The 17,074-nt window shown below is 44.8% G+C and overlaps 1 long non-coding RNA gene across 1 annotated transcript; it reads left to right on the top strand.

The window, feature by feature from the left end:
* The first annotated feature begins 248 nt into the window (after positions 1 to 248).
* LOC143768917 (uncharacterized) lies at positions 249 to 623 on the top strand. Its single transcript, XR_013214117.1, has 3 exons — positions 249 to 317; positions 389 to 475; positions 547 to 623. It is a non-coding gene; the product is annotated as an uncharacterized LOC143768917 (long non-coding RNA).
* The last annotated feature ends 16,451 nt before the right edge of the window (positions 624 to 17,074 follow it).

Below are 17,074 nucleotides of genomic sequence, written 5' to 3'. Positions count from 1 at the left end.
CGAAAAAACAATCTCAGAATCAGCAGGATCCGTTAAAGCGTTCCAGAGTTATAACCTCATAAAGTGACAGTGGTCAGAATTGTAAAAATTGGCTCGGTCATTAAGTACCAAATTGGCTCTGTCACTAAGGGGTTAATGAACTTTTCTCACATCATTTTAGCAGGGTGTTTATCGTTAAACATTACCTAGTTCGGGGGGTGGTCTAACTATAAATCCATTATACTTATTACAGATACACCAGGGACCAGGACCACAGCCGTCGCCTGTGTTCCCCACCAGGACCAGCCCACCAGGACCACAGTCACAAATCTTGAAAAGTAAGTTTTGAAGACCCCAAATCTGCTACTTCAATGTGTAGAGCAGATTGCAAGTGTCTTTTAACTTACAGAGACACCAGGACCACAGCCACCGACCTTCCCACCAGGACCACAGCCACTGACCAGCCCACCAGGACCACATCTTCACATCTTTAAAAGTAAGTTTTGAAGACCCAAAATCTGCTACTTCAATGTGTAGAGCAGATTGCAAATGTCTTTTAACTTACAGAGACCCCAGGACCACAGCCGCCGCCTGTGTTCCCCACCAGGACCAGCCCACCAGGACCACAGCCACAAATCTTGAAAAGTAAGTTTTGAAGACCCCAAATCTGCTACTTCAATGTGTAGAGCAGATTGCAAGTGTATTTTAACTTACAGAGACCCCAGGACCAGAGCCGCCACCTGTGTTCCCCACCAGGACCAGACCACCAGGACCACAGCCACAAATCTTGAAAAGTAAGTTTTGAAGACCCCAAATCTGCTACTTCAATGTGTAGAGCAGATTGCAAGTGTCTTTTAACTTACAGAGACACCAGGACCACAGCTGCCGCCTGGCTAACGCAACAATGTCCTCTTCTGACAGCCCTCTTCCACAGCAACAGCGTGTATCGGTAAGTTAACACAAAAAATGTTTTTGTTTTTTCGGGGGGTTTTTTAATTTACATTTTTTGTTGATCACTACATGCATAAATTATGTTTAAACAGGAAGCTGAATCAGATGAGGAGCTGTCAGAAGGGGGCGAGACGGGTGGAGAGATGCAAGTGGAGGAGGAACCAAGTGTAAGTAGTGGTGAAACAGTTGCTTCACACATCACACTGCACCATACACAAAACAGATTTTCATACATAACTAAACACAGAAAACATATGCCTACATTACAGAGAATTTATCTCCTGCTGCTCCTGCTGCTGCTGAACAGTCAGCAAACCGTGAAGGTTCTCCCATCCGCTCCCAGAGTCGGCGGAATCATCGCCGCGGTCGGCCATCAGTGAGTTTTTTTTTTGGGGGGGATTCTATTGGTACGTTTGTGTTTCAGTGAACTAATTTTTTTGTTTTCTTTTTTTTGCACAGGCTTCACAGCGTGCTCCCGCAGAAGACTTTGATGATGATATTGACATCGACAGTCTCATCGAGGAGGTTCGCGAGCGGGAGCCGCTGTGCAACATGGCTGACCGCAGGCATGCTAATACCAGTGTCTTCCGTCGGCTCTGGGAGGAAGTATGCCAGAACATCTTTCCAAGGTGGGAGGACCTTCATCCACAGCAGCAGAGCAAACTATGTAAGTATTCACTTTTCAGTGATGTTTTGAGCTGACTGTAATGTATTGCATTTACCAATTTTTTTTTTTCTTTTCATTCTTGTCTTCACAGGTGGAAAGGTTAGGAAGCGGTGGCGGTCACTGAGGGATCGCTTTAAGAGGGAATTTAACGCGGAGATGCAGGCCCCGAGTGGCTCAGCAGGAAGGAAGAGGAGCAGATATAAATATGGCACGGCCCTCTCCTTCCTGAGGCGAACCATGCTGAGCAGAGTGTAAGTATTCTACAGCCCACTAATAACCATGTTAACCTGTCTAACTTAGTTTAGTTTCAGTCAGGGCTTTTTCATATCAAGATATTAATTGTTTTTGTTTTTTCTTTCACAGCACCTTCTCCAGCCACCGGGCGCCTGCATCTTCCTCTGCGCCCTCTGGAGCGATCCCTCCTGAGTCCGCCACCGAGGGCCACGTCGGTGGGCCCCACACCTCTGACCCCTCCTCTGACCCCTCTGTCCCCTCCACTTCATCCGCCCCAAGCAGTGGAGCATTATTGCAGCCTTCCTTGCTCGCATCTGATGCTCAACAGATAGCGTTCCCTTTACCCCACCCCTCTGATCCTGCCACCTCTAGACCACCATTAGGTTCGTGGCGGCAGCGACAGAGGGGTTAGGAAAGGAGCTATGCTTCTGAATGCATCCTTCCAAAGCTCTTTCAAAATTTTGGGAGAGCAAGTGACTGCTGGTTTCAACATGGTGCAATCACGCATCAGTGAAACAAGCCATGAAACTAGCAGTCGCTAGGATAGGCTGCATTCAGATGTAAGTCAGTCTCCGGCCAATCTTTTTTTTCAATCCATGCTCAGGAGCATGGAAAAGCTTTCTTTTGAGCAACAGATGCGGGTAATGAATACCTGCCATAATGCTCTACTGAAGGCCTTTCACGAACCCCAATGTACCCCCACACCTCCCCACACATCCACTACAATTCCACCCCAGGCCCCATTTCCACACCATGCCCCACCCCAGGCCCCATTTCCACACCATACGCCCCAATACCCACACCAGCCCCAATACCAAACCCAGCCCCAATCCCGCCAGCCCCATTACCAAAACCAGCCCCAAACCCCACGCCAGCCCCAATACCCAACCCAGTCCCAATACCCAACCCAGTCCCAATACCCAACCCAGTCCCAATACCCAACCCAGTCCCCATACCCATCCCGGCCCCCAAACCAAATTCCTTCCCCAATGTTTTCTTCCTTGCCCAGCTTTTCTTCCCCAGTAAGGATTCCCCCTACCCCAACACCACCCCCCTCTGGTCAGCCTCCTGCTTTTACCCCCCCTTCCACTGCACCCCAACCAAGTAGGGTTTCCCCACCTATCGACGTGGTCCAACCTTCCAGCCCCTCCTCCCCTTGTATCTCCACCCCACAGTTTGAAGACTTGTAACATGTTATTATGTTAAAGTTTGTTAATGTTATAAAAAAAAAATTTGAAAAAAACTAATATATTTCTATTTTTTTTGGCAAAAAAAATAAAATAAAAAAAGTTAAAATAAAATTAAGTATGATTTAAATTCTACTCTTTGTGTGTGTGGATTCATTAAGGTAATATGGTAACTAATATAAAAGGTAAAATCAAAATAAACACCAGACGTGTGAAAGATCTAACATATTGGTTTTATTACCAAGAAAACCACGCTTTTGGACCTTTTTTTTTTTTTTTTGGGGAGAAACACATTTTTTACATAAACAAAACACATGGAAAACATGTCACACAATCATGTCTTGCCAGAGAATCCACCCGACTGGTGACACAAAATAATCCGCAAACTGGTCCCTCATCCTGGTAACAGAACCTGTGGAGCGAACAGAGCTGCTGCGGTAATTCCACAAGGTTGTCTCCAATTCTTCGTCATCCAAGGAAACGGGCTCCTTTGAAAGGACAAAGTTATGGAGCACCACACATGCCTTAACAACCTCGTCTACAGTTGTGGTTTGCAGTTTGATTGCCGTCAGCAGAACTCTCCACTTTGCCGTCAATATACCAAAAGAACACTCTACTACTCTTCTTGCTCTAGTAAGGCGGTAATTAAATACCCGTTTGGAACGGTTTAAGTCCCGCCTACTATATGGTTTCAGTAGGTGCGGCGAGAGTTGAAACGCTTCATCACCTACACAAACATATTGCATGGCTGGTTCACTTGTTCCTGGGAGTGGTCTGGCTGGCGGGAAATCGTATGTCTCTCCATACAGGCAACGACCCATTGGAGAGTTTTTAAAAACTTGAGAATCGTTGGACCGGCCATACGCTCCTATGTCCACAGCAAGGAACTTGCAGTTGGCGTCTGCAATAGCCATGAGTACGATTGAGAAATATTTCTTGTAATTGTAGTACTGCGACCCTGTTCCTGCCGGTTTCGCAATCCTTATGTGTTTCCCGTCAACGGCACCAACACAATTTGGGACATGGCAAATTTGCTGAAACTGTTCTGCACTTCTCAACCAGATGTCCATGGATGGTTGGGGGATATACTCCGGCTGTAAAATGTCCCAAATAGCCCGACATGTCTCCTTCATTATTCCAGAAATAGTGGAAATGCCCAGCCGGAATTGGTAATGGAGCGACGTCAGAGATTCACCCGTAGCTAGGAAGCTGAAAAAAAAAAAAAAAGGTTCGAAAAAATTGCACAGACCAACAACCTTTTTTTTTTTTGGTTTCCTGGTAAAGTTTCAATAAATGGCACTGTCAACATTTTTTTAAGGACAGGACACACAATAAAACCTGCATGAAACCGGTGTAAAATAGTCGAATGGCCGCAAACAATACAAAAATTACATTCTGCAGAAAATAGTGCGCAATATGTCAGCGCAGTATTGTCTGCAGCATGTAATATAACATTAAATATGAGCAATGACATAAAAAAAAGCAGTTGCATGTCAACAAACAAACAAAAAAACATTCTGCAGAAAATGCAACGCAATGTTTCAGCGCAGTATTTTCTGCAGTATGTTATATGACATTCAAGCCGGTGTCACACTCAGCGTAAGACAATACGCTCAGTTTTTTACGGCCGTAATACGGCCGTAATACGGAGAGATGTTCCCAAAATAGTGATCCGTAGTCAGGGTGTGTCAGCGTATCTTGCGCATGGCATCCTCCATATGGCATCCATACTGCGAGATTTTCTCGCAGGCTTGCGAAACCGACATCTAATGGATTTATGTGCTCAAATGTTCGGTAAAACATATATACAGTATATATATATATATATATATATATATATATATATATCATTGAGACACATATATATATATACACTCACTGGCCACTTTATTAGGTACACCTGTCCAACTTCTTGTTAACACTTAATTTCTAATCAGCCAATCACATGGCGGCAACTCAGTGCATTTAGGCATGTAGACATGGTCAAGACAATCTCCTGCAGTTCAAACCGAGCATCAGTATGGGGAAGAAAGGTGATTTGAGTGCCTTTGAACGTGGCATGGTTGTTGGTGCCAGAAGGGCTGGTCTGAGTATTTCAGAAACTGCTGATCTACTGGGATTTTCACGCACAACCATCTCTAGGGTTTACAGAGAATGGTCCGAAAAAGAAAAAAAATCCAGTGAGCGGCAGTTCTGTGGGCGGAAATGCCTTGTTGATGCCAGAGGTCAGAGGAGAATGGGCAGACTGGTTCGAGCTGATAGAAAGGCAACAGTGACTCAAATCGCCACCCGTTACAACCAAGGTAGGCCTAAGAGCATCTCTGAACGCACAGTGCGTCGAACTTTGAGGCAGATGGGCTACAGCAGCAGAAGACCACACCGGGTACCACTCCTTTCAGCTAAGAACAGGAAACTGAGGCTACAATTTGTACAAGCTCATCGAAATTGGACAGTAGAAGATTGGAAAAACGTTGCTTGGTCTGATGAGTCTCGATTTCTGCTGCGACATTTGGATGGTAGGGTCAGAATTTGGCGTAAACAACATGAAAGCATGGATCCATCCTGCCTTGTATGGAGCATCTTTGGGATGTGCAGCCGACAAATCTGCGGCAACTGTGTGATGCCATCATGTCAATATGGACCAAAATCTCTGAGGAATGCTTCCAGCACCTTGTTGAATCTATGCCACGAAGAATTGAGGCAGTTCTGAAGGCAAAAGGGGGTCCAACCCGTTACTAGCATGGTGTACCTAATAAAGTGGCCGGTGAGTGTATATATATATATATATATATATATATATATATATATATGTATATATATTCTGTATTTATATTTCATTCAGCGCGATATCTGTGAAAAGCCGGTAGTTCAATTGCCAGCTTTTCATTTCTCCTTTACAAACCCGACAGGATATGAGACATGGTTTACATACAGTAAACCATCTCATATCCCCTTTTTTTTGGCATATTCCACACTACTAATGTCAGTAGTGTGTATGTGCAAAATGTGGGCGGTGTAGCTGCGAAAATAAAGGGTTAAATGGCGGAAAAAATTGGCGTGGGCTCACGCGCAATTTTCTCCGCCAGAATGGTAAAGCCAGTGACTGAGGGCAGATATTAATAGCCAGGAGAGGGTCCATGGTTATTGGCCCCCCCGTGGCTAAAAACATCTGCCCCCAGCCACCCCAGAAAAGGCACATCTGGAAGATGCGCCTATTCTGGCACTTGGCCACTCTGTTCCCACTCCCTGTAGCGGTGGGATATGGGGTAATGAAGGGTTAATGCCACCTTGCTATTGTAAGGTGGCATTAAGCCAGATTAATAATGGAGAGGCGTCAATTATGACACCTATCCATTATTAATCCAAAGTACGAAATGGTTAATAAAACACACACACATGATTAAAAAGTATTTTAATGAAATAAACACACAGGTTGTTTTAATATTTTATTGCTCTCTCAATCCATTTGCAAACCCTCGCTTGGCAAAATAATAAACCCACAATATACATACCCTCAGATGAACCGTCACGTCCCACAAGGTAATCCATCTGAAGGGGTTAATTATTTTACAGCCATGAGCTGTGCTAATGCACTCGCTCGTGGTTGTAATCCCCGGGGAATGAAGGAAATCTGAGTGATCTGTACTTACATTGAGTTGCGGTGATGCGCCCTCTGGTGGATGAACTCATATGAACTCGAGTGTGGGAACTTTTCCAAGGCTGCAGTTCATGAGAACATCCACCAGAGGGCGCATCACCACAACTCAATGTAAGTACAGATCACTCAGATTTCCTTTCATTACCCGGGGATTACAGACACGAGCGAGTGCATTAGCACAGCTCATGGCTGTAAAATAATTAACCCCTTCAGATGGATTACCTCGTTGGACGTGACAGGTCATCGGAAGGTATGTATCTTGTGGGTTTATTATTTTGCCAAGCGAGGGTGTTATGATGGATTGAGAGAACAATAAAATACTAAAACAACCTGTGTGTTTATTTCATTAAAATCAATTTTAATAATGTGTGTGTGTGTGTGTGTGTGTGTGTGTGTGTGTGTGTGTGTGTGTGTGTGTGTGTGTGTTTTTTAACCCTTTCAGACAATTGGATTAATAATGGATAGGTGACATAATTGATGCCTCTCCATTATTAATCTGGCTTAATGCCACCTTACAATAGCAAGGTGGCATTAACCCTTCATTACCCCATATCCCACCGCTACAGGGAGTGGGAACAGTGCCAGAATAGGCGCATCTTAACCCTTTATTTTCGCAGCTACAGCGCCCACATTTTGCACATACACACTACTAACATTAGTAGTGTGGAATATGCAAAAAAAAAGGGGATATGAGATGGTTTACTGTATGTAAACCATGTCTCATATCATGACGGGTTTAGGCAGGAGAAATTAAAAGCCGGCAATTGAATTACCGGCTTTTCACTAACACCGCTGCGTATTTCTCGCAAGTCACACTGCTGGTCCGTGTGGAATCCGTATTTTTCTCGCCCCCAAAGACTTTCATTGGCGTATTATTTGTGCAATACGCTGACAAACGCAGCATGCTGCGATTTTGTACGGCCGTAGAAAGCCGTATAATACTGGACCGTAATATACGGCTGATAGGAGCAGCCCCATTGAGAATAATTGTGCCGTTTGTTTGGCGAGTTTTCCGGACGTATTTTCTGCGCTCTTACGTCCGTAAAACTCGCTAGTGTGACCCCGGCCTCAATATGGGCAATGACATTAAAAAAAAGCAGTGGAATGGCCTCAAACAATACAAAAATTACATGCTGCAGAAAATAGTGCGCAATATGTCAGCGCAGTATTGTCTGCAGCATGTAATATAACATTAAATATGAGCAATGACATAAAAAAAAGAGGCTTACCGCAGGGTCACCATCAGCCGCTCCGCCGGTGTGATGGCAAGCCTCATCCTTGTGTCCTGCCTTCGGATGACATCCCCTAGTTTTTCAAGCAAATTGTCAAAATGTTCCATCCTCATCCGTACGTAATTGTAGAATTTGTGTGGATTGTGCCGCAACTCCAGGTAGAGAGTGGACTGGACACCCCGGGTCATCCGTAGTTCATTAATCGGATGTATCCAGAGTCGTCTCCGTTCCTGCAGAAGCATCCTACGTCTTTCCGCTGCCGCCTCCTTCTCCCGCACTATGATATCCAGGCGATTCGTCTCAAATATAACGTCAGTAACCAAACTCGCAATCCTACCAAGTACACCTTCCATCTCTGCCACAAAACTAAAACCCTCAAAGATAGGCTGTAAAAACAGTCACTATATAGTTTTCCATATTTTCCAGTAGCCAATCAAATTTGGGAGCCTCCCATTTTAAAAACGGATCCGTCGTAAAAACGGATGCAACGGATGGTAAAAACGGATGCAACGGATGCAACGCATCCAGTATTTCGACGGAAACGTTTAGCGGATTTGCGACTGATCCCTCGAAATGCTGTAGGCTACTTTCACACTAGCGTTAACTGCATTACGTCTCAAAACGTCTTTTTTTCGAAAAAACGCATCCAGCAAAAGTTTTTGCTGGATGCGTTTTTTCCCCATAGACTTGTATTGGCGACGTATTGAGACGGATTGACATACGTCGTGTACGTTTTACGACGTATGCGTCGAAATTTGGCGACACGTCGTCTCAAAAAAACGTTGATTGTAACGTTTTTTGTCTCCGCCTAAAAAACGTGTCGCGACGCATCCTGCGGCATACGTCGTTGGCTGCAATGGAAGCCTATGAGCGACGGATGCGTCGGGACACGTCGTACGACGCAATACAGCGCTGCAATGCGTTTTTTTTTACACTGAGCATGCTCAGAAGCAGAATTTTGTTGCCAATTGGCCAGACACCCCCAAATCTATATAAACCTGGCCTGGGCCTTCAACCCCACATATGCCTGCAAGACCCAGAGAGGAGAAGACTGGCCGCAGGACCCCAGCCAGCCACAGAACCCCAGCCAGCCGCAGGACCCCAGCCAGCAACAGGACCCCAGCCAGCCACAAGACTCCAGCCACCATAGAGCCAGTGTGAGTATTGCAATTTTTGTGTGCATCTGTGTGCCTGTGCATTTGTGTGTGTATGAGGTACTGACTACAGCAAGAGCTTAAAACCTGAAGAGAACCTGAGGCCTGCCATCGTCATGCACCAGCCGGTGCAATGCTAGAGTCCAGATCCACCATGATGCCAGCCACTGTGAAGACCTGCAGCTCCAGCCAAAGGATTGTCAGCTTTTTGTATGTGTGTGTGTGTGTGTGTGTGTGTGTGTGTGTGTGTGTATGCGTCTTCTGATTGGGTTCACCTTTCTGCCTTTGTTGTACATATGTGTATTTGCATAAAGCTATGTGCGTGCATGTGTATGTGTGTATTTTTGTACGGCTGTGTGCTTTTGTATCATGTGCCTGCACCTTATTATGCCTTTGCCAATCTTATGCCTGTTCATGTGGGAGGGTATGTGTCAATGTCCAGGATTGCATCAGGATTTGGTCAGGATTTTCCATCAGTATTTGTACGCCAAAATCAGGAGTGGGTGATAAAAGCAAAAGTGTGCCTGTTTTCCTATTATACTTTCCCTCTTGTTAGGGTATGGCTCCACGTTCCGGCTACGTGGCGGGATCGCCGCAGCGGCGAAGCCGCTCTGCGCTAAGCCCCGCCCCCTTTCTGGGACGCGATGATGCCGGATGTGTACAGTACACATCCGGGATCATCGCACCCCTCGCCATAGGGCCCTGTGATATGCCTTGCGGGGACGCTGCGTCCCCGCAAGGTGTACGGACATGCTGCGTTCTGAAAAGACGCGCAGCATGTCCGGAGTCGCAGGGCCTCCGCGTGCGGGTTTCCACGCATAGTGGAGACGGGATTTCATAAAATCCCCTCCACTATGCTGGAACATCTGGACGCTGCTTGTTTGACGCTGCAGCGTCAAACAAGCAGCGTTTACGTACCGTGGAAACACACCCTTACACTCCTGGTTTTGGCTTACAAATACTGATGGAAAATCATGACCAAATCCTGATGCGATCCGGAATGTGGACACATACCATGCATGTTTGTGTGCGTCTTGTTGATTGCATGTGCATTTGTCCATGCTTTAATTGGTTAATTGCCTTTTTCTGATGTATTGACTGTATAGTGGTCTGTGCAGCATGTGGTTTAAATGTGTGAGTTTTTTTTTTTTTTTTTTTTTTAAATCTGATGTATTTTTTAAAAAAGTCTAGCAGTCTGCAGCTTGTGGTTTGAATGTGTGTGTGGTGTTTTTTTTCTATTTAAAAGTGTTGATTTTATTTTACTGTTAAAACCATTTGCAGTTGATGTACTTGTATTTAAAATAAAGAGCATGTCAGCTCCTTATTGTGATTTTTAAAAAAAAAGTGAAAAAAAAAGAAAATAATAAAATGTTTGTTAAAAAAAATGTCCGTAGTATCATTTCATAAAGGTAAATTTAAGACTGGTGTATGTACCAATGGTTACACATGCAATACAGAGTTGGTTGAGGGCTTATTTTTTAATAAAGGTTATACTGTAAATTTTTTTTTTTTTTTGGGGGGAGGTGATTTTTTTCAAATAAAATGTGGCAAATATATTTTTGCATGGTGGGTTTACATTTCAAAATTTTTTTTTTAGGGACATGGAAATTAATGGTATAACGTGCCTCTTTTTTTGGGTTTTGGTGTTCACCTTTAATGAACATTTCTCACATCATTTTAGCAGGGTGTTTATCTTTAAACATTGCCTACTTCGGGGGGTGGTCTAACTATAAATACATTATACTTATTACAGATACACCAGGGACCACATCCAGTGAGCAGCCCACCAGGACCACAGCCACACATCTTTAAAAGTAAGTTTTGAAGACCCCAAATCTGCTGCTTCAATGTGTAGAGCAGATTGCAAGTGTCTTTTAACTTACAGAAACACCAGGACCACAGCCGCCAGCCTTGCGACCGCAACAATGTCCTCTTCTGACAGCCCTCCTCCACAGCAACAGCGTGCATCGGTAAGTTAACACAAAAAATGGTTTTTGGTTTTTTTTTTTGGTTTTTTAATTTACATTTTTGTTGATCAGTACATGCATAAATTATGTTTAAACAGGAAGCTGAATCAGATGAGGAGCTGTCAGAAGGGGGTGAGACGGGTGGAGAGATGCAAGTGGAGGAGGAACCAAGTGTAAGTAGTGGTGAAACAGTTGCTTCGCACATCACACTGCACCATACACAAAACAGATTTTCATACATAACTAAACACAGAAAATATATGCCTACATTACTGAGAATTTGTTTCCTTTATTTCAGGCTGCTGCTGCTCCTGCTGCTGCCGCTGAAGGTTCTCCCAGACACTCCCAGAGTCGGCGGCGCGGTCGGCCATCAGTGAGTTTTTTTTTTTGGGGGGGAGGGGGATTCTATTGGTACTTTAGTGTTTCAGTGTACTAATTTGTTTGTTTTTTTTCTTCTTTTTTTTTTGGCACAGGTTTCACAGCGTGCTCCCGCAGTAGATGACGATGATGACATCGACATAGATGATCTCATCGAGGAGGTTCGCGAGCGGGAGCCGCTGTGGAACATGGCTGACCGCAGGCATGCCGATACCGGTGTCACCCGTCGGCTCTGGGACGAAGTGTGTCACAACCTCTTTCCAAGGTGGGAGAGCCTTCATCCTCAGCAGCTGAGCAAACTAGGTAAGTATTCACTTTCCAGTGATGTTTTGAGCTGAATGTAATGTATTGCATTTACCAATTTTTTTTTCTTTTCATTCTTGTCTTCACAGTTGGAAAGGTTAGGAAGCGGCGGCGGTCACTGAGGGATCGCTTTAAGGCCGGCGTCACACTGGCGAGTTTTACGGACGTAAGAGCGCAGAAATTACGTCCGTAAAACTCGCAAAATAAACGGCACAATTATTCTCAATGGGGCTGCTCCTATCAGCCGTATATTACGGTTCAGTATTATACGGCTTTCTACGGCCGTACAAAATCGCAGCATGCTGCGTTTGTCAGCTTATTGCGCAAAAAATTCGCCAATGAAAGTCTATGGGGGCGAGAAAAATACGGATTCCACACGGACCTGCAGTGTGACTTGCGAGAAATACGCAGCGCTGTTAGCGAAAAGTCGGTAATTCAATTGCCGGCTTTTCATTTCTCCTGCACAAACCCGACAGGATATGAGACATGGTTTACATATAGTAAACCATCTCATATCCCCCTTTTTTTTTGCATATTCCACACTACTAATGTTAGTAGTGTGTATGTGCAAAATTTCAGCGCTGTAGCTGCTGAAATAAAGGGTTAAATGGCGGAAAAAATTGGCGTGGGCTCCCGCGCAATTTTCTCCGCCAGAATGGTAAAGCCAGTGACTGAGGGCAGATATTAATAACCTAGAGAGGGTCCATGGTTATTGCCCCCCCCCCGTGGCTAAAAACATCTGCCCCCAGCCACCCCAGAAAAGGCACATCTGGAAGATGCGCCTATTCTGGCACTTGGCCACTCTCTTCCCACTCCCTGTAGCGGTGGGATATGGGGTAATGAAGGGTTAATGCCACCTTGCTATTGGAAGGTGACATTAAGCCAGATTAATAATGGAGAGGCGTCAATTATGACACCTATCCATTATTAATCCAATTGTTGGAAAGGGTTAAAAAACACACACACACACATGATTTAAAAGTAGTTTAATGAAATAAACACAGCGGTTGTTGTAATAATTTATTGTTCTCTCAATCCATCAGGAACACCCTCGCTTGGAAAAATAATAAACGCACAAGATACATACCTTCTGGTGAACCGTCTCGTCCCACGAAGTAATCCATGACCTGAAGGGGTTAACTAATATTACAGGCAGGAGCCCTGCTAAATGCAGCTGTGCTCCGTGCCTGTAATCCCCGGCGAATGAATGAAATGTAGGTCATTGACCTACATTTCCTTCAGTCGCGGTGATGCGCCCCCTGGTGGATGTCCTCATATGACCTGGAGCGTGGGAAAAAGTTCCCAGGCTGCAGTTCATGAGAACATCCACCAGAGGGCGCCTCACCGCGACTCAATGTAAGTACAGATCCTGCTTTCCTTTCAGCACCCGGGGGATTACAGGCACCAGCGAGTGGTTTATCGCAGCTCGTGCCTGTAATATTAGTTAACCCCTTCAGATGGATTACTTCGTGGGACGAGACGGTTCACCAGAAGGTATGTATCTTGTGCGTTTATTATTTTTCCAAGCGAGGGTGTTCCTGATGGATTGAGAGAACAATAAATTATTACAACAACCGCTGTGTTTATTTCATTAAACTACTTTTAAATCATGTGTGTGTTTTTTAACCCTTTCCAACAATTGGATTAATAATGGATAGGTGTCATAATTGACGCCTCTCCATTATTAATCTGGTTTAATGTCACCTTCCAATAGCAAGGTGGCATTAACCCTTCATTACCCCATATCCCACCGCTACAGGGAGTGGGAAGAGAGTGGCCAAGTGCCAGAATAGGCGCATCTTCCAGATGTGCCTTTTCTGGGGTGGCTGGGGGCAGATGTTTTTAGCCACGGGGGGGCCAATAACCATGGACCCTCTCCTGGCTATTAATATCTGCCCTCAGTCACTGGCTTTACCACTCTGGCGGAGAAAATTGCGCGGGAGCCCACGCCAATTTTTTCCGCCATTTAACCCTTTATTTCAGCAGCTACAGCGCTGAAATTTTGCACATACACACTACTAACATCAGTAGTGTGGAATATGCAAAAAAAAAAGGGGATATGAGATGGTTTACTGTATGAAAACCATGTCTCATATCCTGTCGGGTTTGTGCAGGAGAAATGAAAAGCCGGCAATTGAATTACCGACTGTTCACAGATATCGCGCTGAATGAAATCTAAATACAGAATATATATATATGTGTCTCAATGACATATATATGTTTTCCCGAACATTTGAGCACATAAATCTATTAGATGTCGGTTTTGCAAGCCTGCGCGAAAATCTCGCAGTACGGATGCCATACGGATTACATACGGAGAATGCCATGCGCAAAATACGCTGACACACCCTGACTACGGATCACTATTTTGGGAACATTTCTCCATATTACGGCCGTATTACGGCCGTAAAATACGGACCGTATTGTCTTACGCTGAGTGTGACGCCGGCCTAAGAGGGAATTCAACGCGGAGATGCAGGCCCCGAGTGGCTCTGCAGGAAGGAAGAGGAGCAAATACAAACACTGCCCGGCCCTCTCCTTCCTGAGGCGAACAATGCTGAGCAGAGTGTAAGTATTCTATAGTCCACTAATAACCATGTTAACCTATCTACTTAGTTTGCTTTCAGTCAGGGCTTTTTCATATCAATGTATTAATTTATTTTGTTTTTTCTTTCACAGCACCTTCTCCAGCCACCGGGCGCCTGCATCTTCCTCTGCGCCCTCTGGAGCGATCCCTCCTGAGTCCGCCACTGAGGGCCACGTCAGTAGGCCCCACACCACTGTCCCCTCCTCTGACCCCTCTGTCCCCTCCTCTGACCCCTCTGTCCCCTCCACTTCATCCGCCCCAAGCAGTGGAGCATTATTGCAGCCTTCATTGCTCGCATCTGATGCTGAACAGTTAGCATTCCCTTTACCCCACCCCTCTGATCCTGCCACCTCGAGACCACCATTAGGTTCATGGCGTCAGCGACAGAGGGGTCAGGAAAGGAGCTATGCTCCTGAATTCTTACACCTGAATGCATCCTTCCAAGGCTCTTTCAAAATTTTGGGAGAGCAAGTGACTGCTGGTTTCAACATGGTGCAATCCCGCATCAGTGAAACAAGCCAGGAAACCAGCAGTCGCTTGGATAGGCTGCATTCAGCTGTAAGTCCCGATCCGGCCAATATTTTTTTTCAATCCATGCTCAGGAGCATGGAGAAGCTTTCTTTTGAGCAACAGATGCGGGTAATGAACACCTGCCATAATGCTCTACTGCAGGCCGTTAATGACCCCCAATCTACCCACACACCTCCCCACACCTCCACTACAATTCCACCCCAGGCCCCATTTCCACACCATGCACAACCCCAGGCCCCATTTCCACACAATACCCCCCATTACCAAACCCAGCACCAATACTCACACCAGCCCCAATCCCCACACCAGCCCCATTACCCAACCCAACCCCATTACCCAACCCAGTCCCAATACCCAACCCAGTCCCCACAACCATCCCGGCCCCCAGACCAAATTCCTTCCCCAATGTTTTCTTTACCCAGCTTTTCTCTTCCCCCTACCCCAACACCACCCCCCTCTGGTCAGCCTCAGTAGGGTTTCCCCACCTATCGACGAGGTCCAACCTTCCTGCCCCTCCTCCCCTCGTATCTCCACCCCACACTTTGAAGACTTGTAATATAGTTTTGTAAATGTTTATGTAAATGTTATTTAAAAAAAATTTGCAAAGTTTTCAAAAAAAAAAAATTGAAAATAAAAAATATCTAATTTTTTGGGAAAAATGTTTAAAAAAAAAAAGTTAAAATAAAATTCTGATTAAAATTCTACTCTTTGTGTGTGTGTGGATTTATTAAGGTAATATGGCAACTAAATAAAAAAGGTAAAATAAAAACAAACACGTGTTAAAGGTATAACATATTGGTTTTACTAGCAAGAAAACCACGCTTTTGGTTTTTTTTTTTGTTTTTTTTTTTGTTTTTTTTTTCTGAAGAAACACATTTTTTACATAAACAAACACATGGAAAACAGGTTACACAATCATGTCTTGCCATGGGATCCGCCCGACAGGTGACACAAAATAATCGGCAAACTGGTCCCTCATCCTTGTAACAGAACCTGTAGAGCGAACCGAGCTGCTGCGGTAGTCCCACAAGGTGGTCTCCAACTCTTCATCATCCAAGGAAACGGGCTCCTTTGAAAGGACAAAGTTGTGGAGCACCACACAGGCTTTAACTACCTCATCTATAGTTGTTGTTTTCAGTTTGATAGCCGTCAGCAGAACTCGCCACTTCGCTGTCAATATGCCAAAGGAACACTCCACTACTCTTCGTGCTCTAGTAAGCCGGCAATTAAAGACCCGCTTGGTATGGTTTAAGTTCCGGCTACTGTACGGTTTCAGTAGGTGCGGCGACAGTTGAAAGGCTTCATCACCTACAAAAACATATTCCAGGGCTGGGTCATTTGTTCCTGGGAGTGGTCTGGCTGGCGGGAAATCGTAGGTCTCTCCATAAAGGCAACGACCCATTGGAGAGTTTTTAAGAACTTGCGCATCGTTGGACCGTCCATAAGCTCCGATGTCCACGGCAAGGAACCTGCAGTTGGCATCTGCAATAGCCATAAGGACGATGGAGAAGTACTTCTTAGAATTATAATACTCCGATCCTGTTCCTGCCGATTTCACAATCCTTATATGTTTCCCGTCAACTGCACCCACACAATTAGGGAAATTGCAAATTTGCTGAAACTCTTCAGCACTTCGCAACCAGATTTCCATGGATGGTTGGGGGATATACTCTGGTTGCAAAGTGGTCCAAATAGCCCGACATGTGTCCTTCACTATTCCAGAGATAGTGGAAATGCCCAGCCTGAATTGATAATGGAGCGAAGTCATAGATTCACCCGTAGCTAGGAAACTTAAAAAAAAAAAAAAATGTTAGCAAAAATTGCACAGACCAACAAGTTTCAATATGGCACTGTTAATTTTTTTTAAGGATGGGACACACAATAAAACCAGCATGAAACCGGTGTAAAAAAAGCAGCGGAATGTCCGCCAAGAAAACCAAAATTACATGCTGCAGAAAATAGTGCGCAGTATGCCAGCGCAGTATTGTCTGCAGCATGTAATATAACATTAAAAATGACCAATGAAAGAAAAAAAAGCAGTTGCATGTCATCAAACCCAAAAAACTTAAAAAAAAAACTGCAGAAAATGCAACGCAATATTTCAGCGCAGTATTTTCTGCAGTCTGTTATCTAACATTCAATATCAGCAATGACATTTAAATAAAGCAGTGGAATGTCCGCCAAGAAAACCAAAATTACATGCTGCAGAAAATAGTGCGCAGTATGCCAGCGCAGTATTGTCTGCA

Source organism: Ranitomeya variabilis, chromosome 4 (assembly GCF_051348905.1).
Source record: "Ranitomeya variabilis isolate aRanVar5 chromosome 4, aRanVar5.hap1, whole genome shotgun sequence".
Classification (NCBI taxonomy): domain Eukaryota; kingdom Metazoa; phylum Chordata; class Amphibia; order Anura; family Dendrobatidae; genus Ranitomeya; species Ranitomeya variabilis.
The sequence above is the reverse complement of the archived record's forward strand: the minus strand, read 5'-3'. Positions and strand labels throughout refer to the sequence as shown.